At 44.3% G+C, this 13,726-nt stretch overlaps 1 pseudogene; it reads right to left on the bottom strand.

Annotated features, from left to right (window-relative positions):
• Positions 1-729: 729 nt before the first annotated feature.
• LOC119283805 lies at positions 730-4,519 on the bottom strand (annotated as a pseudogene).
• Positions 4,520-13,726: the final 9,207 nt, after the last annotated feature.

Genomic DNA, 13,726 nt, shown 5'->3' with positions numbered 1-13,726 from the left:
GTGCGGAAAGGTTTTTCTTAAGTCGTCTTCCCTTTCCCAGGTGGCCTCATCCTCGTTGTGATTATTCCATTGTACTTTGGCAAATCGAATAGTTTGGCGTCGAGTCTCACGGTCTTTAATATCCAATATCCGAATGGGATATTCTTCGTATGATAGATCCTCTCTCACTTGGGACAGTTCTAGTTCCGCCGGTTGATGTGGCGGTTTTAGGCATTTACGAAGTAAGGACACGTGGAATACATTATGTACTCCAGCGAGAGCCTCTGGTAGCTCTAATTGGTAGGCTACCTCTCCGATCTGTCTGGTCACGGGAAAGGGTCCAATATATCTCGGACTCAACTTCTTTCCCTGTCCAAAACGCTTAACTCCTTTCATTGGAGAGACTTTCAAATATACCAAGTCTCCTGTTTCCAAGTGAAAATCTCTTCTTTTATTGTCAGCATAGCTCTTTTGTCTACTCTGTGCAGTTCGGAGTCGCTCGCGTATAAGCCTTACTTTTTCTTCAGTTTCTTGAATTATATCAGGTCCTAAAAACTTTCTTTCTCCAACCTCATCCCAATAAATCGGCGCTCGACACCTCCTACCATATAAAGCCTCGTAAGGGGCCATTTGAATACTTGATTGATAACTGTTATTGTATGCAAACTCGGCCAAAGGCATATATTCATCCCATGCTCCCTTAAATTCTAAAATACATGACCTGAGCATGTCCTCCACAATTTGATTTACTCATTCGGTTTGTCCATCGCTTTGCGGATGATATGCAGTACTAAAGTCCAATTTTGTTCCCAATGCCTTGTGTAGACTTATCCAAAACTTTGAGGCAAAACGAGGATCTCTATCTGATGCTATGCGTAAGGGAACACCATGCAATGACACTATTTCTTTAATATATATTCTGACCAACCTTTCCAAAGAAAAGGTCTTTTTAACAGGTATAAAATGCGCCGACTTTGTTAGTCGATCCACTATTACCCATATGCTATCGTGTCCTGCTGGCGTTCGTGGTAATCCCTGGATAAAATCCATGCTGATCTCCTCCCATTTCCAGAGTGGTACTGACAATGGTTGTAGAAGTCCGGCCGGTTTCTGATGTTCCGCTTTTATGCGCCGGCACACATCACACTCCAAAACAAATTTTGCAATTTCTCTTTTCATATTATTCCACCAAAATGTCCTCTTAATATCCTAATACATTTTAGTGCTCCCAGGGTGCATGGTGTATAGAGACGAGTGGCCTTCATCCAAGATTTGTTTCTTTAATTCCAAATCATTAGGTACACAGATCCTGTCTCTAAAACGTATGGCGCCAGCAGAGTCAATATTAAATTCCGATGGCTTTCCATCACTAATATCTTTCTTTATCTTTAACAAGTCTTGGTCAACCATTTGTTTTTCCATGATCTGCCTTTCTAAGGTTGATGTGACTTGAAGAGTATTTAACATAACTCGATCTCCTGGCACGTGAACCTTTAGTTCCACCCCTAGTCTTTCCAGATCTCTCAATATATGGCGCTCACGTGTGGCCAGGGTAGTCATGTTGCAGTACGCCTTTCGGCTCAGGGCATCTGCCACTATGTTGGCTTTTCCTGGGTGATAGTTAATATTAACATCGTAATCCTTCAGTAATTCTAGCCACCTTCTTTGCCTCATGTTCAACTCTTTTTGTGTGAATATATATTTCAAACTTTTATGATCAGTAAATATCTCACAATGTTCTCCATAAAGATAATGCCTCCAGATTTTTAGAGCAAAAAATTACCGCTGCTAGCTCCATATCATGAGTTGGATAATTTTGTTCATATGGTTTTAGCTGGCGAGATGCATAAGCAATAACTTTCCCCCTTTGCATAAGTACGCACCCAAGCCCAATTTTTGAGGCATCACAGTAGATGGTGAATTCTTCCCCACCGACAGGCAAAGCAAGAACTGGGGCTGAGACTAGTCGATTCTTTAATTCTTGAAAGCTTTTCTCACACTCACCTGACCACTCAAACTTAATTCCCTTCTTTGTTAGATGAGTCAAAGGTGCAGCAATTTTTGCAAAGTTCAATATAAATCGGCGGTAGTACCCCGCCAGCCCAAGGAAACTTCGAATGACAGTTACAGTGGAGGGCCTTTGCCACTCTGCCACCGCTTGAACTTTTGCAGGATCTACTGATATCCCTTCTTCTGAGATTATATGGCCAAGGAAAGGAACTTTATTCATCCATAAATCACATTTCTTTAACTTGGCATATAATTTATGTTCCCGCAGTGTTTGTAGCACAATTTTTAGATGCATTGAATGCTCTTCCTCCGTCTTTGAATATATAAGAATATCATCAATGAACACAATCACAAATTGATCCAAATAAGGCTTGAAGACTCGATTCATTAAATCCATGAAAGCCGCAGGAGCATTGGTCAAACCGAAGGGCATCACTAGATACTCATAGTGTCCATAGCGGGTGCGAAAAGCGGTCTTGGGGATATCAGTTGGCTTAATCTTTAACTGATGGTAACCAGACTGTAAATCAATCTTTGAGAAAACCTTGGATCCTTGTAGTTGGTCGAACAAATCATCGATCCGCGGAAGAGGGTATTTGTTGCTTATAGTTATGTTGTTTAATTCCCGATAGTCAACGCACAATCTTAAACTTCCATCCTTCTTTTTAACGAATAAAACAGGAGCTCCCCACGGTGAAACACTAGGGCGAATAAATCCCCTATCCTCCAACTCTTTGAGTTGTACTTTTAGCTCCTTAAGTTCCGCAGGTGCCATCCTATAAGGTGCCTTGTAGATTGGTTTGGTTCCCGGGATCAATAAGATAGCAAATTCAATTTCTCGATCCGGTGGTAGTCCCGGCAACTCTCCCGGAAAGACATCAGGAAATTCATTTACCACTGGAATATCCTTGATATTGATTTCTTTCTTGTCTAATTTTGTCATAAGAGTCCGTGACTGGCTCTTTTTATCACCCTGATACACAATCTCTACTTGACCATCAAGTCTGAGTGTAATTTGTTTTTCATAGCAGTCAATAGTGGCTCTATACTCTTGCAACCAGTCCATGCCAAGTATTATGTCAAAATATTGCATTTCCATTACAATAAGATCCGCCATAAACTTCCATCCCATGATCTCAATGGGACAAGAAGTGCAAATTAAATTCGTACTTCTGCTTCCTATAGGTGTCTCAACATAAATAGACCCTTCTAGCGTACTGCTAGGGATATGATGTTTACTCATGAATTTTGTAGCAACAAATGAATGGGTGGCACCAGAATCAAACAAGATTTTTCCTGGATGAGAGCGTATTAAAAGGTTACCTGTCACCACGTTGTTGGACTCCTCAACATTCTTCTGAGTTAGATTGAATACTCTAGCTTGGTTCCCTCAGTGAGGCTTCTCTCGATTATTTGGACGAAGTCCTTGTGCTTGATTAGCAGTATTAGTCTTGGCATACTGATTTGAGTGATAAGTGGAAGAAGGGCCGGGTAGATATAATGGTTGAGGTGGCTGGGGCAGCGCCATAGGCCTTTGCTGAGCAGGAGTCAGAGGGTTGATGCTTTGTTTATTATTAGGACATTCGTACCGAGTGTGTCCCGGCTTTCCACATGCGTAACACTTTCCCCAACGATCTGGACAAATATTTGGTGTATGATTCCCGTTACAGATTGGGCATCTCCTTGGCATACTCCCAAATGAGTTGCCTCTGGTTCGTTCTGGGCGACCACCTGTTCTAAAATTCCCATTATTTTGCCTATTATCATTATTGAATTTAAACTTCTTAGATGGCTGACCAGCATCACCCCTTTCCTCTTGAAATCCCTTTTCCAACAACTGGGCTTTATTCACCACATCTCTAAAAGTATTTAACTCAAAGGCTTCCACACGCCGCTTAAGTGGTTGACGTAGACCGCTCTCGAAGCGTCGAGCCTTGGAGCCATCAGTCTGGACGAACTCTGGAGCAAATCTTGCAAGTCTAGAGAATTCAATTTCATATTCTCCTACAGATTTGTTCCCTTGTTTAAGCTCAAGAAACTCCCTTTCTTTGATGCGTTTGATGCTTTCTGGAAAATACTTTTTATAGAATGCCTCTTTGAACAATATCCATGTCAGGGGAGTACCCTCTGGGTAAGACTTTTTGTGAGCGTCCCACCATTCAAAAGCACTTGATTTTAGCATATAAACTGCATAAATGACTTTCTCTTCGTTGGTGCAGCCCATAGCCTCAAATGCTTTCTCCATAGCGGTGATCCAGTCTTCCGCTTCAAGCGGATTAGCAGTCCCGGAGAATGAGGGCGGCTTGAGTTTTTGAAATTCCCCAACTCCACTCCGGTGGCTATCATTCTTTACAACGTGCTCCAGAATATCCATTTGACGTTGTTGAGTCTCTTGCTGTCTGCCCAAAATGTTAGTGAGCAGATTGGCCAGCACACTCTGGTCACCAAGTTCTTGGACCAATAATCCAGCATTTGTATTGCCCGAATTATTTCCATCACGACTCGTACCGTTGCTGCCATTATCAGTCATCTATGATAATGAACTTATCAAATTAGCCACGACAGCATGGAAAAATAAGAATAATCATACAACACATAGCAATTTGCTTGAGAGGTAGCGGGACATGCACCGTAGACAATTAGTAAAGGTCCAGATAAACTAGCACGTGCCTACTAAAAGTAGGTAGTGTAGGCCACGTCCTACAACCCATAACCCATAGCTCACACACATGCATGCATAGTCTAGCTCACACACAAGCATGCATAGTCTAGCTCACACACGTACTGTTCACCAATAGTACATGGTGTACTACCATTCCGCTGATTTACTGAAACATCAATTTATTTTGCTTTAATTTCGTCCAGAAAGTTCGTATTCTCAGCACTCATCAGGTCACTTAAGCAAAGTTATACACACATCCTACTGCTATTATGAGGAACAAATTAGTTACCAGCTGTTCTTGTGAAGAGATAGTAATCGGCAAAACAAACATCAACAGAAAGACACTTCTTTAGCTTCACCAGGATCAAACTTCAGTTTTTTTAAGAGAAAACCACATGAGCTACACGGCAACGTAGCAGCATTCTTAGACCATCCCAACACAGAGAACTCAGTCCTTACATTACAAGCACAGCATAACACCATAACTAGAGGCTCCCTCAAACCCAAAGGACAACTAGTGTCATCCTCGACACCTCACGCCATGTTTATCTTGCAGCCCCAAAACCTGAACCACCCACACTCATACCCTGCAAGATTTTATTCTAAAGATACTAAATACTATAGAAAGGACCCCAACGGGACTGCTACGGTGCTGATGCCCATCCACTGCTCACACACTGCCGCTGGAACTTCCGCCACCACCATGCTGCAGTGCAGCCACAGTGTCCCTCAGGCAGCGAATGCGACGATAGAACCTGCGAGTGAGGCGCTCCAGAAAAGCGACCTCACTCTCGCTGGAGCGGACAATGTTCATCAGTTCAGCACAAAGATGCTCGGCCTCCATCAGCTTCTTGCGTAGATCCTCCACCTGATGCTGCAGGTACCATAGGTGGTAGTAGTTAATATCCCTAATTTCCACATTACGTTCGGCAGCTACGGCGTGGATCACCATCAGGCAGGCTGCCTGCTCCGCCTCAGGGATAGTGGCTCCTGCAGCTTCATAGTACACGTGAGGAACCCTGTCCGCAGGACCAAGGTTAACCTGAACCCCCACAATGTACAATCCCTCAGGAGCAGGCCTCCAACAGACAACTGGTGGAGCAAGTCCGAACAGCGCCACAAACTGCTCCAGAAAATGCTTGGTTGGGATGTCAACAAACTCCATGCCTGGATTGGACAACACATCCATCACATTAGAAAACCAGATAAAGAGAGACAGCATAGCTACTACCCTATCCCAGGACTACTCCATAGCCTTACTATGCAACCTATTCTAGTACGTCCCTCACCATACTCAAACCAACCAGCACTACTTCCTATACTAGGCCAGGGTTATCTCCTAGTTAGTTTGCTCATAAACACTCTTTACTCTCACTAGCCCTAATTATCTGGTTTATACCTAGTTAATTAAGTTTTTAAACGAGGCTCTGATGCCACTAAAACTGTCACGACCCGAAGGTTCAGAAATAAATGTGACAGTCGCCGTGTCCTTATGAGTTGAAGAACACTCATAAGCACACAAGGCATGAGTAGCATAAATCAGAACAACAGGGCACAAGTAATACTTTAATTCCAGCTTATTCTTTACATAATAGCTTACACCCTCACTTAACCAAATAATAGATAGTAGGCCAAGTGTTCAACCACGTGCATATGCACATGTATTGATAGCACTTCCTCTTATTCTTCACTGACTTTATTTAAGGATTAAACAAAGACTGCTAATTTTGACACCCTGGCCTAGGCGTCGACTTATTCCTCATGCTCCTCTAACTCCTCACCATGCCCACTTCCCGCGCACTCTGTGCATATCAGAGGGAAAAGGAAAACAATAGTGAGTATGTTGGGACATACCCAGCAAGAATATAAGAATGCAAGAATTAGTAGGTTGCAAGTTGAATGTGCATAAGTTAAAGATGCTTCAGCCTCCTGTTACCTTACAGGAGCAGGATGGAATTATACCGGCGCAAACCTATAGCAATAATCTCTGCAGAGACATACTAATAACCGTCGTAATCTCCACCAATGGTAATACCTATCTCCGGGAATCACGACGCCGAGTCCCCTACTTGTGTGAGGTATCTTCCATCTCACACTAGTACCGACTTAATTAGCCGCGTACCGTTATTTCAGGTATCGACCGCCCCGGGCTTGATATACCACACTTACCACGATCACGACGGTGTACGTTCTTAGATTATTCAAACATCATCGTTCGATCAATCCGTCAACCATGCACGCATGGTTCTCACAGGCATAATAATTACCAGCTCATCACTTATATTCATATGTAAAAACATTAATGCTAGTAACCAATTAATTTGTTAACATATATTAAAAGTTCAGTTTGAGAGAGAAGACTGATATGCACAGTCTTGCCTTGCAGCGGTTCCTCCTCGGCTAAATCTGAGCTCCAACCTAAGCATGTTACAAACGCCCATCAGCTTATTATTTCATGGGACTTGCAAGTGGCAACATGGACATGAGCAGCTATATGCAGTACCAGTACAGGGATGTAACAAGTCGCTCTATAGTACTTGGCTATGCTAGAGTGAGGCGTGCACATCCCACTTTAACCTCAGTACTGTTCCCAGCTATTAAATTTGAGAAATACAACCACCTGCATGCATGCTAGCTAGCCATGAAGATTATTTCTTTACACAGGAGATGTACGCATGCATGGGTCCTGTAGTACTAGTACTACTCGTTCCAAGTCTTTCTTACCAACTAGTACTAGTTGTTCCTTCTTAAGCCAGCGAATAAATTCATCAGTGTAACAAAGCATGGATCAATAGAATGGAATCAGTCTGATGCAACTTCCAGTATTTTAGAATCTTTTCGTTCATTTACCCATAACACCACATCTTCCGTTAAGCAAGAATATCACCTCAAGTGTGGAAATCGATGGAAAGAAAACAGGAACATGTAGTAGGAGAGGAGAGATGCTACAGCTAGCTACCCTCAAGAATCTTAGATGACTTCATGAGACAAGACGAGGAACAGGGCGTTGGCTAAAGCTAGCAGCCATACCTCCTTGTCCTCAATTTCTCCGCAGCTTCTCCGATCGGTCGCTCGCTCTCCGCTGACTGCTTCCAACTAAAGTGGGGAATTTTCTGGGTGCGGGCGACCAGTACCGCACGGTTGAGAAGCTATTTATAGTGCAAGAGAAGAGGGTTGAAAGGATGACATCTGTCGAGGAAGGGCTACGTGGATGAGACTGATCTAACCCAGGTACCGACTACCCCACGGCTGGCTCACCCTGGTTACTGTGGATGCTTATCTACTCGCTGCTTCCTTAGCATAGATATTTTTTTGGAACACACAGCAGGTATTCTCCCTGCGTAAGTAATCTGCAGGACATTGAACTTATCTACTCTTTTCTCTACTAGAATAACATTTTAACAGATAAACCCAGATATTTTAGAACCTAGGCAGTGAGATGTTTTGTACACGTAATCTACTAATGTTTGGTAAACTATTTTTTTATTTTTATCTTAATAGCTTAACAGTTAATCACAATATAATTATCCAATTAAAATAATTATCATCGCATATTTTTAGGTTATTACATCCCCGACCCCCTCGAGCTCTCTCCCGTGCCTCTCCCCTCCTCTGGTCCTCTCTCCCTCTCGCGCCCGAGCACCACTGTCGCCGCCGCCCGCTGTCCCCGTGGCCACCGAGCTCCCCTCGCCACTCCAAGCAGTCCACGGGCTCCGCCTCCATCTCCCGCGTCTCTCCGTCAGCTCGCACGATGCCGGACGCCCTGCCTCGCCCTCTACCCCGCCATCTTCGTCGTCTCTACCCCGAGATCACCGACGGCCGCACGACCTCATCATCCCCTCCCCGAGCTCATCGAGGCCACCGTAGCAACCGCTGTGAGCTCCTCTCTCTTTCCCCCTAACCCCGCTACTCCTCTCGCCCTCTAGCTGCGACTCCCACCGTGGCCAAATCCCGCCACCGCCCGGGCTCGTTGCCGGAGTTGCTCCGGCGACTTTTTGGTCGCGCCAACGTGTCCAAAGGGTTTGTGGGCACGCTAATGCATCGTAGGCATCAAGAACCAGTCGATTTGCACACCGCAGCGACGAATCAGTCGTCACCCGAACTCCGGCCGCCGCCTTTGAGCTCGCCGCGGTCGTCTCCGGTCGCCCCAGCACCTGCCACCACCACCGTTGGACGTGCTGCGTTGTGGGTGTTCCAACGAGCCCAACCCCGCCTCCTCTCGTCGCCGGAATCGCCGGGACGAGCGACGCCGCCACGCTCCGGTTATTGCCGGAGTTAATCCGGTGACGTGGTAGATTAGTTAGGGTTAATGATGCAGTTAGTTAGTACTTAGTGACACTGACAGCCAGGCCCCGCGGCCTAATTAAACTTGGTTTAGTTACTTATTAGGATTAACTAACCACAGTGGCCCCACTCGTCAGTTTTGACCGTGCTGATGTGGCCGTTGACTGGGCCCACCTGTTAGCGACACAAATGACACTGTGTCACTGAGGTGCGGACCCCACACGTCAGATTTGACCTGGATGGTGCCTGTTGACCTGCTGAGTGAAGGAAATATGCCCTAGAGGCAATAATAAAGTTATTATTTATTTCCTTATAATCATGATAAATGTTTATTATTCATGCTAGAATTGTATTTACCGGAAACATAATACATGTGTGAATACATAGACAAACATAGTGTCACTAGTATGCCTCTACTTGACTAGCTCGTTAATCAAAGATGGTTATGTTTCCTAACCATGAACAATGAGTTGTTATTTGATTAACGAGGTCACATCATTAGTAGAATGATCTGATTGACATGACCCATTCCATTAGCTTAGCACCCGATCGTTTAGTATGTTGCTATTGCTTTCTTCATGACTTATACATGTTCCTATGACTATGAGATTATGCAACTCCCGTTTGCCGGAGGAACACTTTGGGTACTACCAAACGTCACAACGTAACTGGGTGATTATAAAGGAGTACTACAGGTGTCTCCAATGGTCGATGTTGGGTTGGCGTATTTCGAGATTAGGATTTGTCACTCCGATTGTCGGAGAGGTATCTCTGGGCCCTCTCGGTAATACACATCACATAAGCCTTGCAAGCATTACAACTAATATGTTAGTCGTGAGATGATGTATTACGGAACGAGTAAAGAGACTTGCCGGTAACGAGATTGAACTAGGTATTGGATACCGACGATCGAATCTCGGGCAAGTAACATACCGATGACAAAGGGAACAACGTATGTTGTTATGCGGTCTGACCGATAAAGATCTTCGTAGAATATGTAGGAGCCAATATGGGCATCCAGGTCCCGCTATTGGTTATTGACCGGAGACGTGTCTCGGTCATGTCTACATTGTTCTCGAACCCGTAGGGTCCGCACGCTTAAGGTTACGATGACAGTTATATTATGAGTTTATGCATTTTGATGTACCGAAGGTTGTTCGGAGTCCCGGATATGATCACGGACATGACGAGGAGTCTCGAAATGGTCGAGACATAAAGATTGATATATTGGAAGCCTATGTTTGGACATCGAAATTGTTCCGGGTGAAATCGGGATTTTACCGGGTTACCGGGAGGTTACCGGAACCCCCCGGGAGCCATATGGGCCTTCATGGGCCTTAGTGGAAAGGAGAAAGGGGCAGCCCAAGGGGGCTGCGCGCCTTCCCCCTTCCCCTAGTCCTATTAGGACTAGGAGAGGTGGCCGGCCACCCCTCTCCCTCTTTCCCCCTTGGGGAATCCTAGTTGGAATAGGATTGGGGGGGGGGGAGTCCTACTCCCGGTAGGAGTAGGACTCCTCCTGCGCCCTCCTCCTTGGCCGGCGCCCCTCTCCCCCCCTTGGCTCCTTTATATACTGAGGTAGAGGCACCCCAAACACACAAGTTGACACAAGTTGATCCACGTGATCGATTCCTTAGCCGTGTGCGGTGCCCCCTGCCACCATATTCCTCGATAATACTGTAGCAGAGTTTAGGCGAAGCCCTGCTGCTGTAGTTCATCAAGATTGTCACCACGCCGTCGTGCTGACGGAACTCTTCCCCGACACTTTGCTGGATCGGAGTCCGGGGATCATCATCGAGCTGAACGTGTGCTCGAACTCGGAGGTGCCGTAGTTTCGGTACTTGATCGGTTGGATCGTGAAGACGTACGACTACTTCCTCTACGTCGTGTCATCGCTTCCGCAGTTGGTCTGCGTAGGGTACGTAGACAATACTCTCCCCCTCGTTGCTATGCATCACATGATCTTGCGTGTGCGTAGGAAAATTTTTGAAATTACTACGAAACCCAACAGTGGCATCCGAGCCTAGGTTATTTATGTTGATGTTATATGCACGAGTAGAACACAAGTGAGTTGTCGACGATACAAGTCATACTGCCTACCAGCATGTCATACTTTGGTTCGGCGGTATTGTTGGACGAGACGACCCGGACCAACCTTACACGTACGCTTACGCGAGACCGGTTCCCTCGACGTGCTTTGCACAGAGATGGCTTGCGGGCGACTGCCTCTCCAACTTTAGTTGAACCAAGTATGGCTACGCTCGGTCCTTGCGAAGGTTAAAACGGAGTCTATTTGACAAACTATCGTTGTGGTTTTGATGCGTAGGTGAGATTGGTTCTTACTTAAGCCCGTAGCAGCCACGTAAAACATGCAACAACAAAGTAGAGGACGTCTAACTTGTTTTTGCAGGGCATGTTGTGATGTGATATGGTCAAGGCATGATGCTGAATTTTATTGTATGAGATGATCATGTTTTGTAACCGAGTTATCGGCAACTGGCAGGAGCCATATGGTTGTCGCTTTATTGTATGCAATGCAATCGCGATGTAATGCTTTACTTTATTACTAAACGGTAGTGATAGTCGTGGAAGCATAAGATTGGCGAGACGACAACGATGCTACGATGGAGATCAAGGTGTCGCGCCGGTGACGATGGTGATCATGACGGTGCTTCGGAGATGGAGATCACAGGCATAAGATGATGATGGCCATATCATATCACTTATATTGATTGCATGTGATGTTTATCTTTTTATGCATCTTATCTTGCTTTGATTGACGGTAGCATTTTAAGATGATCTCTCACTAAATTATCAAGAAGTGTTCTCCCTAAGTATGCACCGTTGCCAAAGTTCGTCGTGCCCAGACACCACGTGATGATCGGGTGTGATAAGCTCTACGTCCATCTACAACGGGTGCAAGCCAGTTTTGCACACGCAGAATACTCAGGTTAAACTTGACGAGCCTAGCATACGCAGATATGGCCTCGGAACACGGAGACCGAAAGGTCGAGCGTGAATCATATAGTAGATATGATCAACATAGTGATGTTCACCATTGAAACTACTCCATCTCACGTGATGATCGGACATGGTTTAGTTGATTTGGATCACGTGATCACTTAGAGGATTAGAGGGATATCTATCTAAGTGGGAGTTCTTAAGTAATATGATTAATTGAACTTTAATTTATCATGAACTTAGTCCTGGTAGTATTAGCATATCTATGTTGTAGATCAATAGCTCGCGTTGTTGCTTCCCTGTGTTTATTTTGATATGTTCCTAGAGAAAATTGTGTTGAAAAATGTTAGTAGCAATGATGCGGATTTGATCCGCGATCTGAGGTTTATCCTCATTGCTGCACAGAAGAATTATGTCCTTAATGCACCGCTAGGTGACAGACCTATTGCAGGAGCAGATGCAAACGTTATGAACGCTTGGCTAGCTCAATATGATGACTACTTGATAGTTATGTGCACCATGCTTTATGGCTTAGAATCGGGACTTCAAAGATGTTTTGAACATCATGGACCATATGAGATGTTCCAGTATTTGAAGTTAGTATTTCAAGCAAATACCCGAGTTGAGAGATATGAAATCTCCAACAAGTTCTATAGCTAAAAGATGGAGGAGAATCGCTCAACTAGTGAGCATGTGCTCAGATTGTCTGAGTACTTCAATCGCTTGAATCAACTGGGAGTTAATCTTCCAGATAAGATAGTGATTGACAGAATTCTCTAGTCACCATCACTATGTTACTGAACTTCGTGATGAACTATAGTATGCAAGGGATGACGAAAACGATTCCCGAGCTCTTCGTGATATTGAAATCGACGAAGGTAAAAATCAAGAAAGAGCATCAAGTGTTGATGGTTGATAAGACCACTAGTTTCAAGAAAAGGGCAAAGGGAAGAAGTGGAACTTCAAGAAGAACGGCAAGCAAGTTGCTGCTCAAGTGAAGAAGCCTAAGTCTGGTCCTAAGCCTGAGACTAAGTGCTTCTACTGCAAAGGGACTGGTCACCGGAAACGGAATCACCCCAAGTGATTGGCGGATAAGAAGGATGGCAAAGTGAACATAAGTATATTTGATATACATGTTATTGATGTGTACTTTACTAGTGTTTATAGCAACCCCTTAGTATTTGGTACTAGTTCAGTTGCTAAGATTAGTAACTCGAAACGGGAGTTGCAGAATAAACAAAGACTAGTTGAAGAGGAAGTGACGATGAGTGTTGGAAGTAGTTCCAAGATTGATATGATCATCGCACACTCCCTATACTTTCGGGATTAGTGTTGAAACTAAATAAGTGTTATTTGGTGTTGGCGTTGAACATGAATATGATTTGATCATATTTATTGCAATACAGTTATTCATTTAAGTAAGAGAATAAAATGTTGTTCTGTTTACATGAATAAAACCTTATATGGTTGCACACCCAATGAAAATGGTTCATTGGATCTCGATCGTAGTGTTACACATATTCATAATATTGAAACCAAAAGATGCAAAGTTAATAATGATAGTGCAACTTATTTGTGGCACTGCCGTTTGGGTCATATCGGTGTAAAGCGCATGAAGATACTCCATAAAGATGGATTTTCAGAATCACTTGGTTATGAATCATTTGATGCTTACGAACCGTGCTTTTTGGGCAAGATGACTAAAACTCCGTTCTCCAGAACAATGGAACGTGCTACTGACTTATTGGAAATAATACATACCGATGTATGCAATCCAATGAGTGTTGATGCTCGTGGCAAGTATCATTATTTTTTGATCTTCACAGATAATTT

The sequence above is a fragment of the Triticum dicoccoides genome, chromosome 4A (assembly GCF_002162155.2).
Source record: "Triticum dicoccoides isolate Atlit2015 ecotype Zavitan chromosome 4A, WEW_v2.0, whole genome shotgun sequence".
In the NCBI taxonomy this organism is placed as follows: Eukaryota; Viridiplantae; Streptophyta; class Magnoliopsida; order Poales; family Poaceae; genus Triticum; species Triticum dicoccoides.
The sequence above is the reverse complement of the archived record's forward strand: the minus strand, read 5'-3'. Positions and strand labels throughout refer to the sequence as shown.